Here is a 20,672-nt window from a genome sequence, read left to right as displayed (position 1 = left end):
CTGAGCCATAAAAAAGAATGAAATCTTGGCATTTGCAACAACATGGATGGACCTAGAAGGTATTACACTAAATGAAATAAGTCAGATAAAGACAAAAATCATATGATTTTACTTACATGTGGAATCTAAAAAGCCAAAAAATGAATAGACAAAAAGCAGAAACAGATCCATAAATACAGAGAATAAATTGATGGCGGCCAGAGGAGGAAAGGGATGGGAGGATGGGCAAAATGGGTGCAGGGGCATGGGAGATACAGGCTTCCAGTTACGGAATGAATAAGTCATGGGGGTAAAAGGTCCAGCATAGGGAATATAGTCAGTGGTATTCTAGTAGTCTTGTATGGTGACAGATGGTAGCTATACTTGTGGTTAGCATAGCATAATGTATATTTGTCTAATCATTATATTGTACATTTGAAACTAATGTAACACTGTACGTCAACTATACTTCAATAACTAAAAAAAAAAGAAAGAAAACCGTCTTCTTGTGATTAAAAATATGGGGTTCTGAGCTGACTACAGCTTCCATCTTATTTTAAGAAGTTTTAAGATAATGATTCAAATATCTCTCTTGATAGCCTGTTTGCTATTATAATCACTTCTATATCAATGAGGCGATAGGCCTAACAGACCACGTTCTCAGCAGACACATAGGACAATTGGTCTGCATACTCTCCATAGCTCTTCCTTGTTTAAGTGATCTAGGCTTCTCTTTTTCAGGGAAACATTTCCACTTTTTACCATCCTTCCTGATTCCTCTCCTGCTTTTCTAAATCATGTTCCTCAGCAGCTATCTACATTCTAAATATTCTGTGGCTTGAAACAAAACAAAGATGAAATTCGGATCCATGTGCCTTCCTATTACAGCTTCATCTGAACTCCTGACATTCCATTGTGTAATTCTGCAGATACAAATAAGGAGGAATAACCCTAGATATGAAGTTGTTATTATTGTTGTTTTTTTATAGTTTGTCAATCTCCAACTTCTTTCTGAAAGCAACCAACAATAAGCCAATCAATATCAGGACTGATTTGGCCACTGAGTCACCATCTACTATCTGGTCTTAACTATAAGGATTGTTTTACCAAAAGTATAAGTGTGATTGTCTGTATCCTAAAGATAAGGTAAATCTTCAAGCAATAAAAAATAGAAAAATTAAAATTTTTCTTTTCCCCATGAATTCAAGGTAATTTTTGCCAGCAAGGAATGAAAATTTCATAACAAAATGCAGTAAAATTAAGAAATGAGCAGGGAAAGTTGTGAAAACATTGCAGCAGGATATTCAGCTGAAAATACAAAGTATAACTGGCCTGATGAAGAAAAGAAAGGAGTTATACTATCAAAATTTCCACTTAGGAAAAAAAAAAGCAAAACAACTCCACTTTTGAGATTTGCCACAGTTAAAGAGTTTATCATTCCAGAGGCTGGGTTAAAAAAATAAATAAACCTCAAAACAGAAGCATGACATGATGCTTATACCTGGAATTCTGGCCATTATCACCTGGGGCCTTACTGTCACCACAGCATTCTACTCAGCAATCATCTTCAGACTTTCAGATAATTCTAGACACATGTGTAAATTAGAGTAAAGACAAAATATGGATTAAACCACATATTCCTAGAGTCATTCATTCTACACACACATACTAAGCACATTCCATGTACAGGGATTACTTCTTTTGTGAAACCCTTAGGAGTACCTAAGCATGTTTGCACGCGCAATTTGTATATATGAAGTCATACTGTGGCTGTTCATATGTCTGTCTTCACACAAGAGGGTATTCTCCTCGAGGACCAAAAACAAATCTTTTCATTTCATTTCCCCAGTTTCAACAAACAGACTGGATGGCTGACTGCCAACTAAATGAATGGCTTAAACAGAACCAGAAGTGCCTTACAAGTACATGAATTGCCTATGACCATGAGTGAAGTCTCCCATTTCTTTGTGCCTGGCCATGTGTCCTCTTTTGTGATATGCTAAGCGAGACGGAATAAGAGGCAGGCATGTTTGCGGTGCTTAAGGAATCAACTTTGATACCACATTTCCTTTAGAAGTTTATGATCTAATAAGTTAAACTGGTCTTCAAAATACATACGATCTGAACAAATCTTTTTCATGTCTGAATATTTTCACTTTGTGTTTACTTCTGCAACCTAAGCTTTTTCATCTATGTGGTAACATTCTTAAATGGGGTCACTTTACACAGTAACTTTGATCTCTGTCTGTTGATTCATCAGCTCTCCTGACTCAGTGGCAAAGCAAAGAAACCGATGACAGAGATATTTGTGTACCAACTTTCACCTTAGAAATTATAGTTTCCAAATACTCACAAGTGAAAATACCATAAACTTCAATGACTTAATTAAGCCAGTGGTAAAAAGCAATACATCTGGGAGGATGTTAGTTACAAGAGAAGGGGAATTACACGGTTTTCAGCAAGGTGGTCTAGAAACAATCAGGCTTTGGAACCTAAACAACTCGATTCAAAATCTGATTCCACCCTTTAATGGCATTTTGCTGTGGCTTACTCTCTCTGCATGTTAATTCTCTTTTGCAAAATGGCGACATTATCACATTTTTGAAGGAATGGTGGGAGACTTTGTAAATCACCCATCATCATGCTAGCTTCTTTTCTCCCTGCCTCAACTAAGATGAGAGACAGATTGATAAAACTGTGCAGGGTCAACAATCATTAGAATAATAGATGCTGCCATGTAGCACTGGACCATAAACACCATAAACTGAGCTCTTCTCCCTGATGAATCTCTAACTTTATGCAGTACTATTTACTTGTACCACTTCCGAGTAAGCAATTAAAAGTATCAATTTTAAATGAATGAAGAAATGAGCATCTCCACAGATATTTAATGAAATCTTACCTAGCCAAATGTCATTCACTTTTTAAAAAATCTTTTGAAAGAATAACACATTTCCTTGCAAAGCAAAAGATGCTGTGACTTACCAACAAGATCTGGCTGCCTTTTGCATGTTATTTGTTGTTATGGCGGGGAATGTTGTAAGAGTGACAAGAAAAGAGAACACGGGAACATGAATAAAGAAATAGAGCCAGTTGTTATGGAAACCGATTCTCCCAGAATAAGGAGTTGGATAAGGAGTTGAATGAGATCTCTCCTCAATACCTTCTCCCTATTTCCCAATTTTGAGTTGAAGAACACACTCATATCTTTAGGCAATTGCAGGGGTTAATAAAAATCCTTTATGGCATATATATATATATATATATATATATATATATATATATATATATATTTCTAATATCTGATTCTTTTGTATTTTGAGTGATACCTAAATTGTAGATGTACTGTTCTATTATCTAAGCCCTTTGGGATGAATTCCTTGCAGTGGAGACAATCTCTGGCACTGATCAGTTTTAGCCTTTCTATTCTGGAAGAAAATGTGTCTTGGACTTCCGTCATTGCACACTGGAGGAATGGAGCTAACAGTGATTAGTGCAGTGCATCAACCAAGGGTAGAATTCTGCTAGGCAGCTGGCGTGGGTGACAAGAGGTCAAAGAAACGCTATGGTAGAATAATCGGATAATGTATCTCTGAACCCAGGTTACAAGATTGAGGAAGCATGGTTTTTACTTTCTGGGTTCCCACAGTATCTGAGATGTCTACAAGGCAGCGTTAGGAACGAGGGTCAAAGAGTTAATGCTTCACAGTTCCTTGGACACTACAGATAGGGAATGTGGAAATAGCTCATGATTACAGTGACCCCAGGAGTGGCAGGGGATTGCATTTAATTTTATGTAGAGACATTGGGCCCCGGATCTAAAGGACCTTGCTGAACTCTGAACGGGTCCTCTTCCCTGTCTACATCCCATGGCAGCAGCAGCTTCTCCGCATTAATGGGAAAACAGAGACCTGAACACAGATGGGGTTAGAAACTGAACTTCCATTTATTTGTTTCTCATCAGAGGTCCTTACAAACTTTCTGCCACCACAGAGAGACAAGAGATATGAGACAGGCTTGACTTGTTACTGTGTAAATGGAGCCCAAACGACCCAAATATAAGCAATCTAAGGGAGGTTCTTCTGCTCCTACAACAGTGACTTACAAGGAGAGGGAGTGGGCTGCTTTAAGAAAGCAAAGCTCGCCTCCTCTAAGGACGGCTCCAGAGGATGCCAACCCTTCATGTTCTCCTACCATCCAGAGAAAAAGCATCATTCTGAGAGTTCCCATTGCAATGGGGGTGGGGGGCGGGTTACTGGCTAGTATTCAACTGAGCTGGATGCGATAGAGATACAGGGAATGGTTAAATTTTGTCACATATATATTTCAGAAATAAGCTGTTTTCTCTCATAGATGATCACTTCTAGGTTATCTGCTTAACAAAGCTCCCACCCCTCTCCGAGTCCAGGGACCAGATCTTTCTGTGATTTATTTCAACAAGCTTTTCTGGCAGCACCTTTATATAATGTTATGAATCAAATGGACAATCAATAAATATTGGATGATGATGGACAAAGTTTAAGCCAGAGTAAAGACTGTGCTGCTGAGCTGAAAGAGGTCAGTTTTTATCTGGCACAATAAATAATAATTTCATTTTATGTACAGATTTCAGATGGTCAAGATCATTCAACAGCAGAGCATAATCGAAACAAAATTCCCTCGGCAGCCACTGACCACTGGTGAACTTTCAAATGTATAATACAGTTCAATATGACTACCATAAATAGGTAATAAAATTGTGGCCTTTGGCCTTCCATGACTATTCGTTTTAGCTACTTCATTGCTCCGGGAGACACATCGTTGGGTACGTGCAATTCAGGTGGGCAACTATTCCCTTGCATTTTCTGGCAGTCGTTTGCAATCAGTGGTCCTGTCAGACCCAATGCCTCAGTCTCATAACTGTAATTGGATTGTCTGACTTCCTATTCAATTGGTACATGATTCTTCTTATTTCTCTTTTTTAAAAAAAATCAATAAATGGTTTGTGGCGCCTTTAAGAGAGAGAAATCAGGTTTTGCCATATTATGAAGTTGGCATTTTCAACATTTATCCCCAAATAAGACCATTGGGTCTGTCAGACCCAATGCATGGGTTTTGAATTAATTGGACTGTCTGGTCCCAGCGATGTACAATAATGTGAACACATTTCATGGTGGAAATCAAAGAGCTATGTATCACAACAGCCCTGAACTATAATGTCCTGAATGCTACACTTATGAATAGAAACAACTTTTCTTTTTCTTTTCCTCCATCTGTGAACCTCTCAACTCATATGAGGTCATAGAAGATGTGAATAAATTTATGTTTAAGCTTCAGGTTGATTTGGAAACTACTAAAACACTATGGGCGTGAATGTGTATATGCATTTATATGTATATGTAAAATCTATATGTTTACATACATATACTGACTTTATACACGCACATTCACACATGCATATATGACATGAAAGCCTACATCAGTGGATAGTTTCATTTTTAAAGGTAAATCATATTTGATGTAATTCTATAAATACATCTTGGCTCTCCTAACCGTGTTAGGAGATAAAAATGCAAAGACAAGTAAGAGAGAAGAACTGTCACTCTAAGTCCTGAAGGGAAACAAATTTTATGCAAAATAATCAGTAAATTCACATCTCTTAGCTTTGCGTAGATAGCTTGGTTCTTTTTAGGGTCAGGTTTGCACCACTGGTTCTGTATTGACTTGAACAAAAATACATTTCAAAATAAAATAGGGCATTGCCTAAAGACTTGAGGCTACCTGCTTAAAATCAGATTCATTCCACATTTCAATGCCATCTGTAAGTATTCATTCTGTAAGAGGAAGAGGTTTTTCCACTAGATAGAGATCATTATCAAATGTTCCCATCTTCCTTTGAAGCACTGGCTATTAACTGCTGTTGGAAGCTAGATTCTAGAATAAGTGGGTCATTGGTTTGTTTTGGTAGAACAGTTCCTGAGTTTTAATAGGCATACACTGCTTGGAAGGAAAAAGAAAAAAAAAAAAAACTATTGGAGACAAATTTTTAATATTTTGAGTAGCACTTAACTGATTGTGTGTTGAATTTACCATTTCATTTTTTAAATTAATTGCTAAATGAGAAAACTTGATGTTCAGGAATATTAAAAAAAAAAAAAAAAAGGCCAGGTCCTGAATATTTTCCTTTAAGCAATTCACTTACCCACTTAAAGACAGATTTCCACATTGTCAAGTGGGGTTTCCTGGGGGAGTAGGGAGGAATTGAGTTAGAACAAGACTCTATAAAGGGTAGCAGTCTCTTCAGGACATCAGTACAAGGAAGGAATGAACAAACACTGGTAGACCAGTTGCCTGACAACCTGAGATTCCACTTGTTTGCTATTCCTTTTGGCTATATTTACTTTCACTATTCCTCTTGTATCTGTGGTCCCTGATCAAAAAGGCAAGGAAAAATATCATCTCTTTCTGTGTCATTGAAAATTAGGACTATAATTTGCATGATTCAGTTTAAAATCAGTCATGGAAATAAAATTCTTAACAATGGCTTGGATCATTTGGATTAGATATTTTAGAAAAATTCACTAGGCAGTGATGTATTCCATTTTATTATATCGATCTCCTTTAGTTGAAAGAACAATGGCCATTTTGTGAATTATTCAGTTTAACCAGATATTATCATATTTGTAGAACAAAAATTGTTAAGCCCGTGCCCCTGTATAGTGAAGTAGCTAATATGGGGCTAGGATCACATTGGCAAGGATCTCTATGTTTTATAAGATATTGCCTGTAGTTTTGAGATAAAATTCCAGGTTTGATAAATTTAGAGGTTGTTGTAAAGGAGATCCTCCTCTTGATGATTCCCTATGACCAGATTTCGTAATAAAGGCTTCAGGAAATCTTATAGCAAATTAAAGAATTTGTTTAAATAAATTTCTTAGGGACTGTTGTGTTGGACCATAAAATATCTTTTCTGATCAAATGACTGTCAACATTTTAAAGCAGAGAAATGCTTCATGATTCCATGTAATATAGTTTGAGAAACTTTGCCCCAGACTGGAAGTTTCTTGAGGACGCAGGATGTGCCTGTCCTTGTATTTCCAAGAGTTAACACTGTGACTCACCCACACAGGGTTAATTTTCCAAACCTAAAAGTGACAGCTTTCAACACACAGCTTATATAATCTAGCTTTCAAATGGTACCTGCTGTTTTAAAGGAAATTATATCTCCTCTCCTCATCCAGCAAACTGGCATTTCATAAAATAAGCTGTGCACTCTGAGTTTGAATAAATTCAGATATTTTCCTGAGAATGCATTTCACAGCTAGGGCATAACATTCTGAACACTGTGGCAGGATCCTTCCTTAAAAGGTGCATATCTGTCTTCTCATGTTAAACTTCCTTTTTTCTATATGTGTCTATAGTAATTGCCTCTGATTGCTGGAATGGATATCACATGGGAGTCTTTATTTCCCCCCGTAACCTATTTTTAAGCCCTCAGTGTGAAACCTTGCAGCCTGTGGTGTCACCATGAATATTATCCAAGAATATCAATAAATCTAAATCCATAGCTTAACAGTGATTACTTTCTTTATTCTGGCAGAGATAGTGACATAATTTAGACACAGTTGTAGAGCAAGAAACAACTGGAGGTACCTCACTACAGACTCTGGTTTCTAGGTTACATTAATAACAGTGGTATGAAATCACTATCACAAAAGGGATTTTCAGTCTATACTGTATTTGGCAGGTATGTATGAACACGGGCGTGTAGCTTATTTTTCCTTGTTTGGTCTTGGGAGCTGGGGCTGTCAGTCATGTCAAAAGCTGATCTTCCCTCCTACACTCTGACTCTTCCCTCTCTGACACCCTGTTGGTCTATGAGCACCACCTCTTTTCTCCCTCTCCTGTATCTTCAAACTCTCCCTCTCTGTTGGTTTCATCATTTCAGGCTAGAAATATGCTTAACATCTTCTATCTTGAAAAAGAACCCACCCTCGCTTCCACCTTCTCCTGTCCTTTCTCTTTCCTTCCTTTCATGAAAAAGCTACTTGAATATCTTTTATTCCCATTTCACTTCTTCGCCTCCCATTTGCTACTGCACCCATGACAGTAGGTTGAGCTGTTACTCCTCTCTCAAAAGACTGTCCTGTTATGAAGACTTCCCTCATTTCTCCTACTTCCTCCACCTCTCATATTAGGTTTGGAAGTGTACCCCCCACACTGGGTTCCAACTGTAACTTGAACCCTCCTCTATTATGGAATTTACCACTCATATCCTAGTGTTTTTCATGACTGTTTCTCTACAAAAGTTAGATGCCATGTTTTCATTATTTTTGTATCCCCAATATCCAGCACAGTGCCTGGGGGCAACTGTAGGGACTTACTGCCTATTATTAGCCTCCAACTTTATGGATCAAATTTCTACAGCCAGAATGGAGGAAGAGAAATAGGAAAGCTCCCCATTTGAAAATGCACTGTGTATTTTGTGCTGAAAGTCTCTGATAAATGCAGTGGTGTAATCCAATTAACTTTCTAGTACTCAGGAGAGAGTGTTATGGGTTCTGCCAACTTACCATCAACAAATTTTAATTGTTTTTTGACCCATGCCAGCTGCATTGAGTGTAGGGGGATTATTGGTAATGTAGCAGTTTAAAGTATTAACGTTATATAACATACAAATTATATAAAGGAGATCTGACCCCTTTCAAAAAATTATGTAAGTTAATAAACTACAGGGAGTATGACTTCACTATTGAAATCAGTACTCCAAAATATTTTAATACGAAATTTTCTTCTAACTCTCTGGGTGAACCTGAATGATATGTTTAATATTTCTTACTATAGAATCCTTCTTTATAATATATGAACAATTTTTTGATCCTTCTACAGCTTGAGCATTATTGAGTTAATGTACATGTATTCTGTAATTGACATGTTTAACATGTCTGTATTCCAAGATTCTCCAGTGATAACTATCTTCTATCAAATAACACAATCGTACATTGGCTGTTAGCCATAAGTTCTTATCCTTGCTCCTATCCTCTGGCTACTTTAAGATGCTCTTTCCAAAGACCTCTTTCCTAGCTCCTCAAGCTCCTTAAGATACGCAGCTCAATCAGGAAAACTACTCTTCCAGAAGCCTCATTATCCCAGACCCGTTATCACTCCTTCTTCCAAAAACTCACAGAGCATCCATTCTACAAAAGAGGTCATGGGGGGCAGGGCAAATTGGTGGGCATGGGGAACTCATTCCCAGATCTTCCTCAAAGAAAGATGGAATATTGTTTCCTTATCAAAGATTCTACAGTAAGGACTGTTCCTGGTGCCCTCAACTGGAACCAAGAACACACTGACCCAGAGACACCATGAGATAAAGAATGGTCCAGTTTTCGAGGTTTCTGTTAAAACTCTGCTATAATGTCTGTTCAACTGACCTTTTTGAACTATCCAGGAAATTTAATTCAAACTATATGTTGGCTAATTGAACATAATAAAAAAATTAAATGAAAAAATAAAATAAAATCAATGTTAGATTTAAAAAAATGAATTTAAGACTTACCATATCAGACAGAATTCCTTAAACAATAGTCCAACTTTCTGTCCCATAGATTTAGGATCCTGTTTGTCCTAAGTTATGAAGAGGAGCCCTCTGAAGATTTACATCAGCAGGGAAACTCATCTGCCCCCTTTCCCCTCACAAAGTAGTATCCTGAGATATTACTAAATGAGAACTGGGCTAATGACAGTTTCTTTTGGATTATCTAGGGAACTGCTCAATAGATATGACTGACCTTCCTGACATGACAGGCTTTTTTTCAGATTGAAATAATGAGTCACAATCTTGAAGTTGTAAATCCCCCACTCCCAGATTTCCCCTAAATCATTAGAATGAGAGTCAATTCTCCAAAGCTTAAGGGCATGACTGCCTTCAGAGAGGTGGAGGGTCAAGGCATCACTCAAGTAATTTATGTAAACCATACATTTTATCTCAAAAGGAGGCTTTTTCAGACAATCATTCTAGTTGGACCTCAATCCTCTGGATAATTTCTCCAGTTCTCCGCTCTGTTATGTGTAGATCAAAGCATAACGACTTGGCCTGGGACAATTGAGAAATTAATAACCAAAGCAAGGGTTTAAGAAATCCATAGTAATGACACAAATGAGACCTATCAAATTAGAAAACCAAAATGAAAACACACTAAACACTTCGAAATTTAATTAGAAAAAGTTCCAAGTTCAGACCACACTGAGACCATTTCACACCAGCACTCCAAACTGGAACCTAAAGGCGAGAGTCATTACGCTGGAATGTGACCATGGGGAGGAAGCAAGATCGGCTCACTGCCTCCTCTCCACTGTCTGCCTTTTAGGTTCACCCTTTAACATTCTAGAAAAGGCCCGGCTACAAAAAGAAACAGGCAGGCATCTCTTCAATTTAACCTTCACAAGAGACAGAGTTCAAGTCTTTTGTTTTTTTCCAATAATAATGGTATTGCAATTGATTTGAGACTGCTCACCATAAACCATTCGAAAATATTTTTCAAATTAATACACAAACTATGAACCATAAATTGACTGCTCGTCCCTATGAACCATTTCCATTGACTTTTAAGTCCAATACTGTATATCAGGTAAAGCGCACATTCCTCCTTTGCAACATACTGGGGGAGAAAAGCGTTTCCAGGTTATATATGTTTAGAATGAATCATCTTTCTTTTCTATGGCCTCTTTCATACAAATTGTATATCCTCCGAACACTTTATAGACTTCTATAATATAGGAGAGTGTAAAGAATAAATTACAAGGAACAAGGGAGAAGACAAGCTTCCATGCCTATGTGAGGTTGATAGGATGCCTATCTCTGAAGGCTGTATATGCTTTGCATTATCACTTCACATCTTCAAATTTAGCCCACTTTATTATGCATTTAGTTCGCAAGTTATCACTGTGTGATGACAGACATTGCCATCAATCACATTCTTATCAGCAAGGAAGCTGAGACAAACTGAGGTTTCCACAAGGTCGCACAGTGAGTACAATGGCTAAAGACGACTATGCAAATCCCACAGGAGCCATTCAGTGTGGCCTTCAGGATGAGCCCTGGGTGACTTTGGGTAGGTGGGTAGGGGACACCATGGGTTATTACAACACATGATATGCCAATATTCTCCCCAAACCAACCTTTCAATTTATAAAGTTAGTACACAATATGTATGCACACACATAAAATTTCAGTTATAGGAAAATTCTGGATCCAATTCTATTAAGAACTGCCTGTGTATTTGCATTAAATTTTGGCTTGAGTCCTGACCCAAGCCTGTTGCATCCGTATAGCCTTCTGTGACTTCAAGTTTCCTTTCTTGAGTATCTTCAGAAGTTTCTTCCCTATTTTTGCCTCAGCCGATCTAAGCTTTTCCCCTCCCACTACTGTTTGTTCATTCTTTCTTCCGTTTCATAATATCCTTCAAAAGTTTCATTTGGTAATAGACCCCCATTCCTGTATCCCTAAAAAAAGCACACCAGTTTTTAAAATTTTGCTAATGATTTCTCTCCTCCTCTTTTACCTCCCATGCCCGAAGTTATTTCTTGGATGTATGCCAGGTTTAAATGCAGTGAGGATGGCGGGATCTATGCATCTTGTTTCAGGGTCCCTGTGTTCTTCTCTTACTATCATTGACAAGCTGAAAACATTACATGGGAGGGAGCTGCTTGAGCAGGGGTGGAGCAGGGAAAGAACCAGCCAGGGGTGATCTGGAAAAGGCCAGGGCCCTAGACTATTTGTGAGACTCAGGCAGAATACTCAATCTGGTCGGGAAACAGAGCTCTTCCACAAGGCAAGTGCAGCTATTAACAACATCAAGAGCTGCCATCACATGAGCAAGGCGAGACCCTTTTCTGAGTTATAATAGCAAAAGAAGTATTATCTGCCCATTTACAGATGAGAGCTCTGTTTTCTTCTAGCAAAATTTACACATTTAACTGGAGAAGCCATAACCGTCCACATGTCACAGTTCCATCCAGGATTATATACACAAGCCAATTCTTGTCATTTACGCACACATACTCATACATACCCTTGACCTCCCAGCAGAGAGCAATACTCTGGTGGGATGGGTATGGCTACTACACGAGTAGATAAAACACTACACAGAACACTTTTGTCTATGTATTTCTGAGCAGCAACAGATTATTGTGTATTTTCTTAGTGAGATAGTTCAGTTACAAAGAAAAATGTTTCCTGGAGACAACAGTGCTTGTAATAGTTCATTATAATTCAATTGTGGCCATACGTGCAAATGAGCCATGCAGGGGTAAGCATGCTTCCTCCAACCTCACCTCAAAGACTCTAAGTTACATCTCAAGGAAAAAGAGAAAGATTGGAGTAGCTCCAGAGAGCCCAGCTACCATTACCCTGGCTTGGAGGACCAATGGAAGCAAGACACTATTCCATGCAACAGTTCCTAATCCAGGGCTGGACTCTCTTCCCTGTCTGATGTCTCAGTCCGGTTAGTGAGCTGGAACTACCAGTCCCCAGAGTAGCGAAGAAGCCAGTCACCTCTGAGTGTCCATCTGGGGCTGACCAGAAACCAGAGAGTGTACTCCTGAGACCCAGAAAAGCCAGGGGTGCTGCCGACAGAGCCAAAGACGTCTCAGGGTAAGAAGGATAGGCTTTCCAGACCCGACGCTGTACAGAACAACTTCCTCCCTTTCCAGCCTTCCTCCATGAAATCAACTAGCGCCAGATTAATAAAGCTATGGCGTCTTACCATTACAGTCTATTACAGAAAGACCAGCTTGAGTGACGGGTAAACAATAGCAAAGGAATGAGTTTCCATAAATACTTATTTATTTATGAAGAATATGTGGCATGTAGCATAAATAAACCTGCAGCCATTGTTTCTTTTTTGAAGTTTGTAACCTGTCATCATAGGTTAAACAACTGTCAAGAGAGCTTACACTTGTGGTATTTTAAATAGAAGCTGAAATCGGTGTTTCCCTATGGTAGATGGATGTTTTAAATATTGCTATTTCTTTCTTTTCCACAAAAAAAATGAAATTTAAATGTACAAAAAAAAAAAAAAAGAAACAAAAGAAAAGAAAGAAACCAGAAGATACCTTCCACGTGTGGGAAGGGCCTGGGAGACAGAAGGAGCGGGGATGAACAATAGAAGGTCACTCCTGTGACACTGCAGCTCTTCATCTGTAGCTATTTTGATGTATTTGCAAACTCCAAGGGACCTTATTTAGGGGCCCTGCTTAGAGCAGCTTTTATCTCCTGCACTCACCTCTGTCCCCTCAACGTGTTTCTCTTCCGGGATCATGTACTTGCCTCAATTTGTGTTTTATTTCTCCATTGTCTTCCCACCTCTGTGCTCCTCTCAATCCATTTCTATTTTTATAGCAGTCTTGTTGGCTTGTTCCTCTTCTTTCTTCTTGAATCTGTAGCTGTTTCCCATTTTCTCTATGCTGCTGCTTTCTCTTGTCACCAAACCCTTGTCTTTCCCTCTGTCTACAATTTTTTTTTTTTTTGCCTCCTGCGTTTATCCTTCCCATTCCCATTAACTTGAAATTTTTAGAAAAGCAAAAAGAACATGAAACTTGCACGTTTCAAAGTCAGAGGAAAACAGAAATCTCAAGCTTGCCTCAGCAGAGACCGTGTCTCCATATTTGCGGAATTATAAGGAACTTGTTCAAAAAGTGCAAGGTTATAAGGAAAGCTGTGCTGGTTCTTGTATGATTTATTTTTTTTGTGATTTTATTATTTATTTGACAGAGAGAGAGAGCACGTGCAGCAGAGGTAGAGGGAGAAGCAGACTCCCCACTGAGCAAGGAGCCCAAAGCAGGGCTCGATCCCATTCATGATCTGAGCCCAAAGCAGATGCTTAACCGACTGAGCCACCCAGGTGCCTGGTTGTATATCATTTAAAGGAGAGAGTTGAATGGTGGATGAGGTGTTCCCGTGAGGAGTGATCTTAGATACACCTTTGATAAGGAAATTAGGCAGTTTCCATCCTCTCTGAAATGAAGTTTAGTGGTAAGTCTGTCTCACCCCAGCAGATAGGTGGGCAGTTGTTCCAGCATTATCATTCCAATTCTATCCAGTTCATTCACAGTACTGAAAATTAGAGGATCCTACAAGGTCCATTTGACTATTAACAAATAACATCTAAACAACAATAACAAAGGGGCAATTTTAGTTGTGCATGACATACATACACATACATACTTACACACACACACACACAAGAATGACACACTATTGATAAAATCTGGAAGCTAATCAGATATCCAGTGAGTGCATATTTAGATCATTGCTTACCCTATGCATCATGTGTTTGAGTCATTTTCAGATTTTTTAAACCAATTTCCTTAAGATATTAGATGCTCTGTTGATATAAGCACTATCTTGTGTGATACTTTTAGTTTTTTGTTTTTTCCAGTCTGCATATAATCAAGTAACGGACTCACATTATTTTTGTGTTTTTTTTTTTTTTTTGAGGGGGGCTGTTTTTCTTTTCCTTTCTCTTATATGACCAACGCTTAAAAGAGAATATCCGCATGTGTGTCTGCGTGTGCAGAGTTACACATGTTACCAAGCACAAGAGTGCTAGTGAATCACTGGCACACTCCAAAGGTGTAAAGTGGGACCGATCTGATTTTTCTGAGTCCAGCGTACTGTGGTATCAATGAACCAAGAGCGCACAGAGATAGTAGCGAACATGACAAACAAGCAGCACAATGGCAGAGCTCCACAAGACGGACAGTGCTGGTTGCCCCGTCGCCCCCACTGCTCAACAGGGAGGTCTGGAGAGTGGGAAACCAGAAACATCAGGCATTCATGAGGTCCCTAGAGCACAGGGATGAAAAGGGCAGCCCCGGTGGACATAGTTTCCTGCTTCTTGGCGTAAAGTAGATAGCACACGGATTCTGAAATCTATAAATCATCACTGGAATAAAATACACGACTCCAGATTTCCCCTGATGTCTATCCTGAGTCTCACAATCAGATCAGCTCCCCCAGCCCCTCCCACTCCCCCCTTCCACAAAGCAAAGAACCAACGTGGAAAAGAATTTTGTCATCTTTCCTCACAGTTGGATGGCCATTCTGTTACTCTGATTCTGAGAAATTCAAGAGCATTAGCTTTGACAAACAATTAACGTCTATTTCCAGTCCATTATCCCTTTTCAGGACAATGGGCAGTATTTCACAGGCTTTTAAACAGGATATGGATATCCCATCAAATACTGGTGGTCTGAACTAAAGCTATGGCACCAGGCATGTTGCCAAAAATGGGACCAAGTTTAAAATGTACAGTGCTAAATTATATTTCTCTTAAGAACAGTCTAGGCTGGGAGAAGCATTCCTACTTCCACACCCAGCCCTCCTATCTGGGAAATTCACGGTTTACTCCCAAGATGAGAATTATGTTTTGTTTTGTGTTATTTTTTTTTTCAAAGTGTGGGAATCAGAAAGGCATTGAGTATTTGAAATAAAATGAAAACAATTGAGCTATGTTGAATGTCACCCTCTGTTGTTGATTTCCACACATCTGTGCGTTCTTTCCTTATCCAAGGCTTCATTTAAATGTGCTAGTTTCTGATGAGGAAAATCCATCATCAAAGTTCTCTTGCTCACTGCATTTATATTTTCATAGCCTAGGAATCCATTTGAAGGGAGTTAACTCTGCAGAAAGTCCCCAAGCAGTCAAACAATGTTTTGTTTTGTCTTTCAGAATCCAAAGCACCAGGCATTTCAGCTCCCAAACTTCCCACTTTTCAAAGGATATCATTACCACATAACTACAGTTGACCAGAACCCTGCATACAGACTCCACTGTGAAGAAATGCCCTCATGTCAGAATGTAGCCAATACATCGAGTGCCTCAGTCTCCCAGAAGGCTGAATATGAGGGTGTCCTTTTCTACCTGTTGTTTGTTAATGGGCCAAGGTGTGTGTGTCCCCCCCGAAGTCCTGACAATCTGAGGGATGTGCAATTCATCTCCACTCCCTTCCCAGATGACAAGCGAGTTGTAAACTGTATTCAATCCCATTCTCCCTTGTCTATCTGCCCTGACAGTCCGGTGCAGCTCTTAGATAGCTGGGAGCCCAGAGGGCGTATGTGACCTTTCTCAAGCTGCAGCCAGTTGTCTGAAGTACCTCTGTCCTTCTTTTATTCTTCTGTGGGTTACTTCATTCTGAGCCCCTCTTTCTCCTTATTTCCAGCCTCTCACCATATATCCCTCTCTCCCTTAAATCACCTGCATCTTTCAATTTTACTACCTTACAAACTGATACTTTGTTCTGTCTCTGCCTTTCTTTCCTTCACCTTTATTTTATAGTTTATTGGTATTTTTTCTCTTTGATTTTTGGCAGAAGGAGCTCAGACATGAGCATTGGATTCTAATGCTTTCAGAGATACTGAGTGATGAAAAAGCAAATTTAAAAAAAAAAAAAAAAAAAACCTCTATTACTTTCCTCTTATTTCTCGCTGGCTGCTCATTCTCATCTATTTTATTCCTGTCTGTTTCAGTCTCCTCTCTTCTTCACTATGCTTCCTCCTCTGAAGCATTATTTCCCTCCACTTACCTGCTATTTCAGATCTTTAAACATCTTACAGTAGTCACGATGTGACTGAATACCGGCCTGTGATGCTTACTACCAGAAATATTCTGCAAGTTCAGGCTTTTGAAAGAAACAACAATATATTATGTTTTATATGTCCATTTGGGAAACTTAAGACATATGGGGGGTTTGGCAGAAATATCATCAACTTCAGAGTAGCGCTCAATCATCCTCACAGAGAACATTCTTACAACCTATCAGTGTCCTCTAGAAAACGGGCAGTGACTCTGATGGAAAACAAATGGGAAAAGGAAAGCCTCAGGAAATTTCCTAAATTTTTCCAAGTCTTCTGTCAGAAGTCTTCCAAGTCAGAACTCAATTAATAAAAATGGTAAAATTATTGGGAGAGGATTGGCTATTTTTGTGTCACAATATGCCACCAAACCATCACCTTTGTAATGCTCATTCTGTAACTATATGAACGTACCGCAGAGAAGGAAACCTTTTCTGATATTCAGGTCTTAAAAGCTCAACTTTGCCTTTCTGATTTTTTTTCCCCTCCCAATGTTGTCAGGAACAACTGTTTTAGGTCTCATTCTTTATTTAAAAAATATGATCCTCGACTCTGAAAGACTCACTCCAAACCAAAGGTGAAATGTCTGTGCTATGAAAAACAGGAGTCATGATTAGATTCAACTCGCTCTTTGGCAATCAATGCAGAAAGCAACTTTGCACACCCCCTCCTTTTTTTCCTCACCTCCCCAACATACTTCCCTGGAATATTCTTCTCCTAAATCTGGAGAAAAACTCAAGCTGATGAAGTCTATATACAATGATCTGGGCATGTTTTATTAATGTAACCACAGACCTGTTGTCATAAATTAAAAAATAGCACTCAGTTATCTTTTCCCCATCATTTATTATTATTTTTTTCCTTTGAGAGTAATTTTATACTAATCAAGTGCTTGGATTTTATGAAACTCTAAAGAGCATTTTTCATGACGTCAAATGATCAGAAATATTCTTGTCTAAACAGAGTCTCAGGTCTTTTTCTCCATTTACTAACACTGATTTTTAAGTGGATTATGGTCTAGAAATCTCAAAGACCTATTTATTCTGGAAGCTACTGCAGTTATTGATTAAAGTCATTAGGCTGTTAGTTAAATATTTAGCAAATTATTATAAAGCAAAAACAGTAGACAATGGCATTCAGAAGGGGTGAAAACCCTAGGAGGTTTCTCCTTTGTTTCAAGGATAAGAAAGTACAAAGACAAGTTCATCTGAGTCAGAACCCTGCTGACCAACTTGCTGGCCCTCCATATGCTGACAGCACTTTCTCATTCTTTTATGCCCACTTGTTTTTGTCTTCCTATTTTTCCCTCTGTATTAAAAACAATGTTCATTTTGCTGGTAGGTGATGAAGGAGAAAGAAAGGCCTGCTTCACAGATCAAAAGCAAGGCATTGCTTTAGAGCAACACTGGCTTAGTAGCCTGCATCATAAATCTCACTGGCTTTATCCATCGTCATCATCATTTCGTCTTTTGCAGCTTTGAGGTGGATAGGGATGGGGCAGATATCATTAACTGAACGCAAAGAAACACAGGGGTGTACAAGAAGCCCGATCTCAGAAGCTCAGTGCGCCAACACCGAAACTAACCACCTAGACACTCAGTCTTCCAAAAGTGTGCGCAAACATCTTTATTTATTCATTTATTTGCAAGTACTTATTGAGTTTCCATTATCCCTGGATTCATGGAAGAGTCTCCTAATTGGTCTCTCTGCTTCTGCTCCAGCTCTCCCTCAATCTATTCTGAACTCAGCATTCACAACGATCCTTGTAAAATCTAAGTCATGAACTCCTCTTCTCCTCCAAGGTTCCTCAGTCCACTCAGAGTAAAAGCACAAGTTTTTTACCCTTGGACCCACTTCCTTTTAGTCTCCCCTCACTTGCCCCAAGATAGGAACTCTCCCTGCACCCATCCCCAGCGATACCTGCCCTGGCCATCCTGTGGAAAATTGCAACCCTTCCCCCCAACACTCCGTATCCCCTTTTCTTGCTTTATTATTTTCCTTAATACTTATCAACATCTACCATACTACATATTTCAGCGATTTACTTTTTAGGTTTCCAACCAAACTGTAAGCTGCATGAAGGCAGGGATTTGTTTATTTGTTTCACTGCTATATCTAGAACGTTTAGAAAAGTGCCTAGCATAAAGCAAACCCTTAATAAATACCAGGTGAATGAATGCAATAGCACAGGGAATTCAACGGTCAGTAAGGTAGGCATGGTTATTACCCACAAGAGTATCACAACCTACTGGGAGATAAATAAGCAGTCATTATAGACTCTGATAACACTATAAGTGACAGATGAGATAATGAGATAGAGCATACAAGGAGAGAGGTCATTAGAGTCAAAGGTCACAAAAGGCTTTCCTGTGGGTGAACTTGAAATTGAGATAAAGCTAAACAGGCAGTGGCTTTTGGGCAGGGGGGAGTGAGGGAACAGCAAGTAAAAGGATGTTGGTATCTTGAGGCAGGAAAATTCTCGGTGTATGAGAACTGAAGAGCCTTATGAGGCTGGATCTATGTTGTCTGTAGAGAGGAACATCGCCGCTCACATTTCTGCACTAAGAGGCCAAACACTGTTTGAAAGGTTATTTCTACATCTGCTCATTAAATCTCCTAACAGCCCTATGCAGCGAGTAGTCCCATGTCATCCATTTTCTCGGAGGAAAGAGGGAGCACAGCTAGGAAGCGAGAGAACTGGGATTCCAGAAGCCAGGCTCTGAACACTGCACTTGCTGCCTTCCTATGTAGCAGAACTCTACACTGAAGTGGGTGTGTTGAGGATCCCAAGAAGTGTGTGTTTAGACACTCTGTATCCACACGTGGAGTATTTAAACATCAGGCAATATAATGATCTAAATAATAAGTCATGTCACCCATTCACCTGTGAAAAAAATGAAGCTAGGTGAGCAATATATGATCTTGACCTTACAGAGAAGATTAGCGGTATAGCACCCACAAGGTTACGGAGAAAGACAAGCACAGTGTAGGAATGAAAACCTACCTTCCCTTAGACCCCACAGGTTATGCGCCCTCGCTCAATCAGCTGTGCAGTTCCCCAGCCCTGCACCCTTGCGGGCCAGCGCTCCCATGCTCCTGATGCAGGGGGCCGTGTGCACACAGACACACGTGGATCCTGTTCTCAGCCCCCTCCTTGAAATAACCAGGAATACAATCCAAAAGACATGCTTTGTGTCTCTGAGAATCCTCAAAGAAGCTTTGAATGACTTGAAGAGAAATGATCTTAACAAAAGAACAAAAAAGAAACTTGAAAGTGAACAGAAGTTCTGAAGAGCGTGGGGGTGGAAAAAGCTTCCTCCGAGAGGAACAGGGAAGAGCGAGCTAACTCAAAGTGACCAGAATAGCTTCGTGAGCTGAGGGTTCTGTCACTTGGTGGTTCTGCTCCACGGGGAGACAGCTGGCTCCCCGAGGAGGGAGAATGCATCTTACTGTGCTCAGAGACAGGTCCTACTTGTGGACTTTACTGGACTTCTTGCTGTGCACAGAGGACCAGACCCAGACAGCTGGGGATTTCCACGTCACACACGCCCCTGTTCTAAGAAAACTGAGGGAGTGATTTTCTGGGCCTCCTCACAGACCAGGATTCTGTGTAAGAGACGCAATGGCTATGAATTCTGCTGTGCGCTGCGTTCCGCTAACTTACGTGAGGGCACCGGTCCCTGCCATCTCTGTACAGTGCCGGCCGGTCTTGTCCCCACGTGTTGGCTTCCCATGGTACCTGTTAGTTCAAGCAGAAGCCCCCTTGCTGGTGGTGGACTTTGGCTTCTGCATTAGGCATTTTAATTTTTATCACAGTGTTAATAATTAACTGTAGCAGGAACAAGCCAAAAAAGGCAGAGGCAGAAAAAGGCCAGGTCTGCTCAATTAAAACGGGGTAAATGGCTTGGCAACACGACAGGGTGCTATGAACACAAAGAGCAGGGAGAAGAAGTGACCCGTGGTGTTGAAGTTTATTTGTTTGAACAGCGGAGAATTATCTCCTGACCTGTGTAACCTCCATAACAGGTAAGCCCTTTCTGTCTCAGTCCCACAGCACGTGGCTGGAGAGAGTGTCAAA

At 39.7% G+C, this 20,672-nt stretch overlaps 1 long non-coding RNA gene across 1 annotated transcript in view; it reads right to left on the bottom strand.

Moving 5' to 3' along the window:
• The window catches only part of LOC148110239 (uncharacterized), a 353,763-nt gene extending 333,411 nt beyond the window's left edge, over positions 1–20,352 (bottom strand). Inside the window, exon 1 of the long non-coding RNA XR_015724202.1 lies at positions 20,259–20,352. This is a non-coding gene — a long non-coding RNA (uncharacterized LOC148110239). The remainder of the gene's footprint in view (positions 1–20,258) is intronic.
• Positions 20,353–20,672: the final 320 nt, after the last annotated feature.

The sequence above is a fragment of the Ursus americanus genome, chromosome 4 (genome assembly GCF_024610735.1).
Source record: "Ursus americanus isolate L20-20 chromosome 4, mUrsAme1.1.p, whole genome shotgun sequence".
NCBI lineage: Eukaryota > Metazoa > Chordata > Mammalia > Carnivora > Ursidae > Ursus > Ursus americanus.
This window is presented reverse-complemented; position numbering and strand designations above follow the sequence as displayed.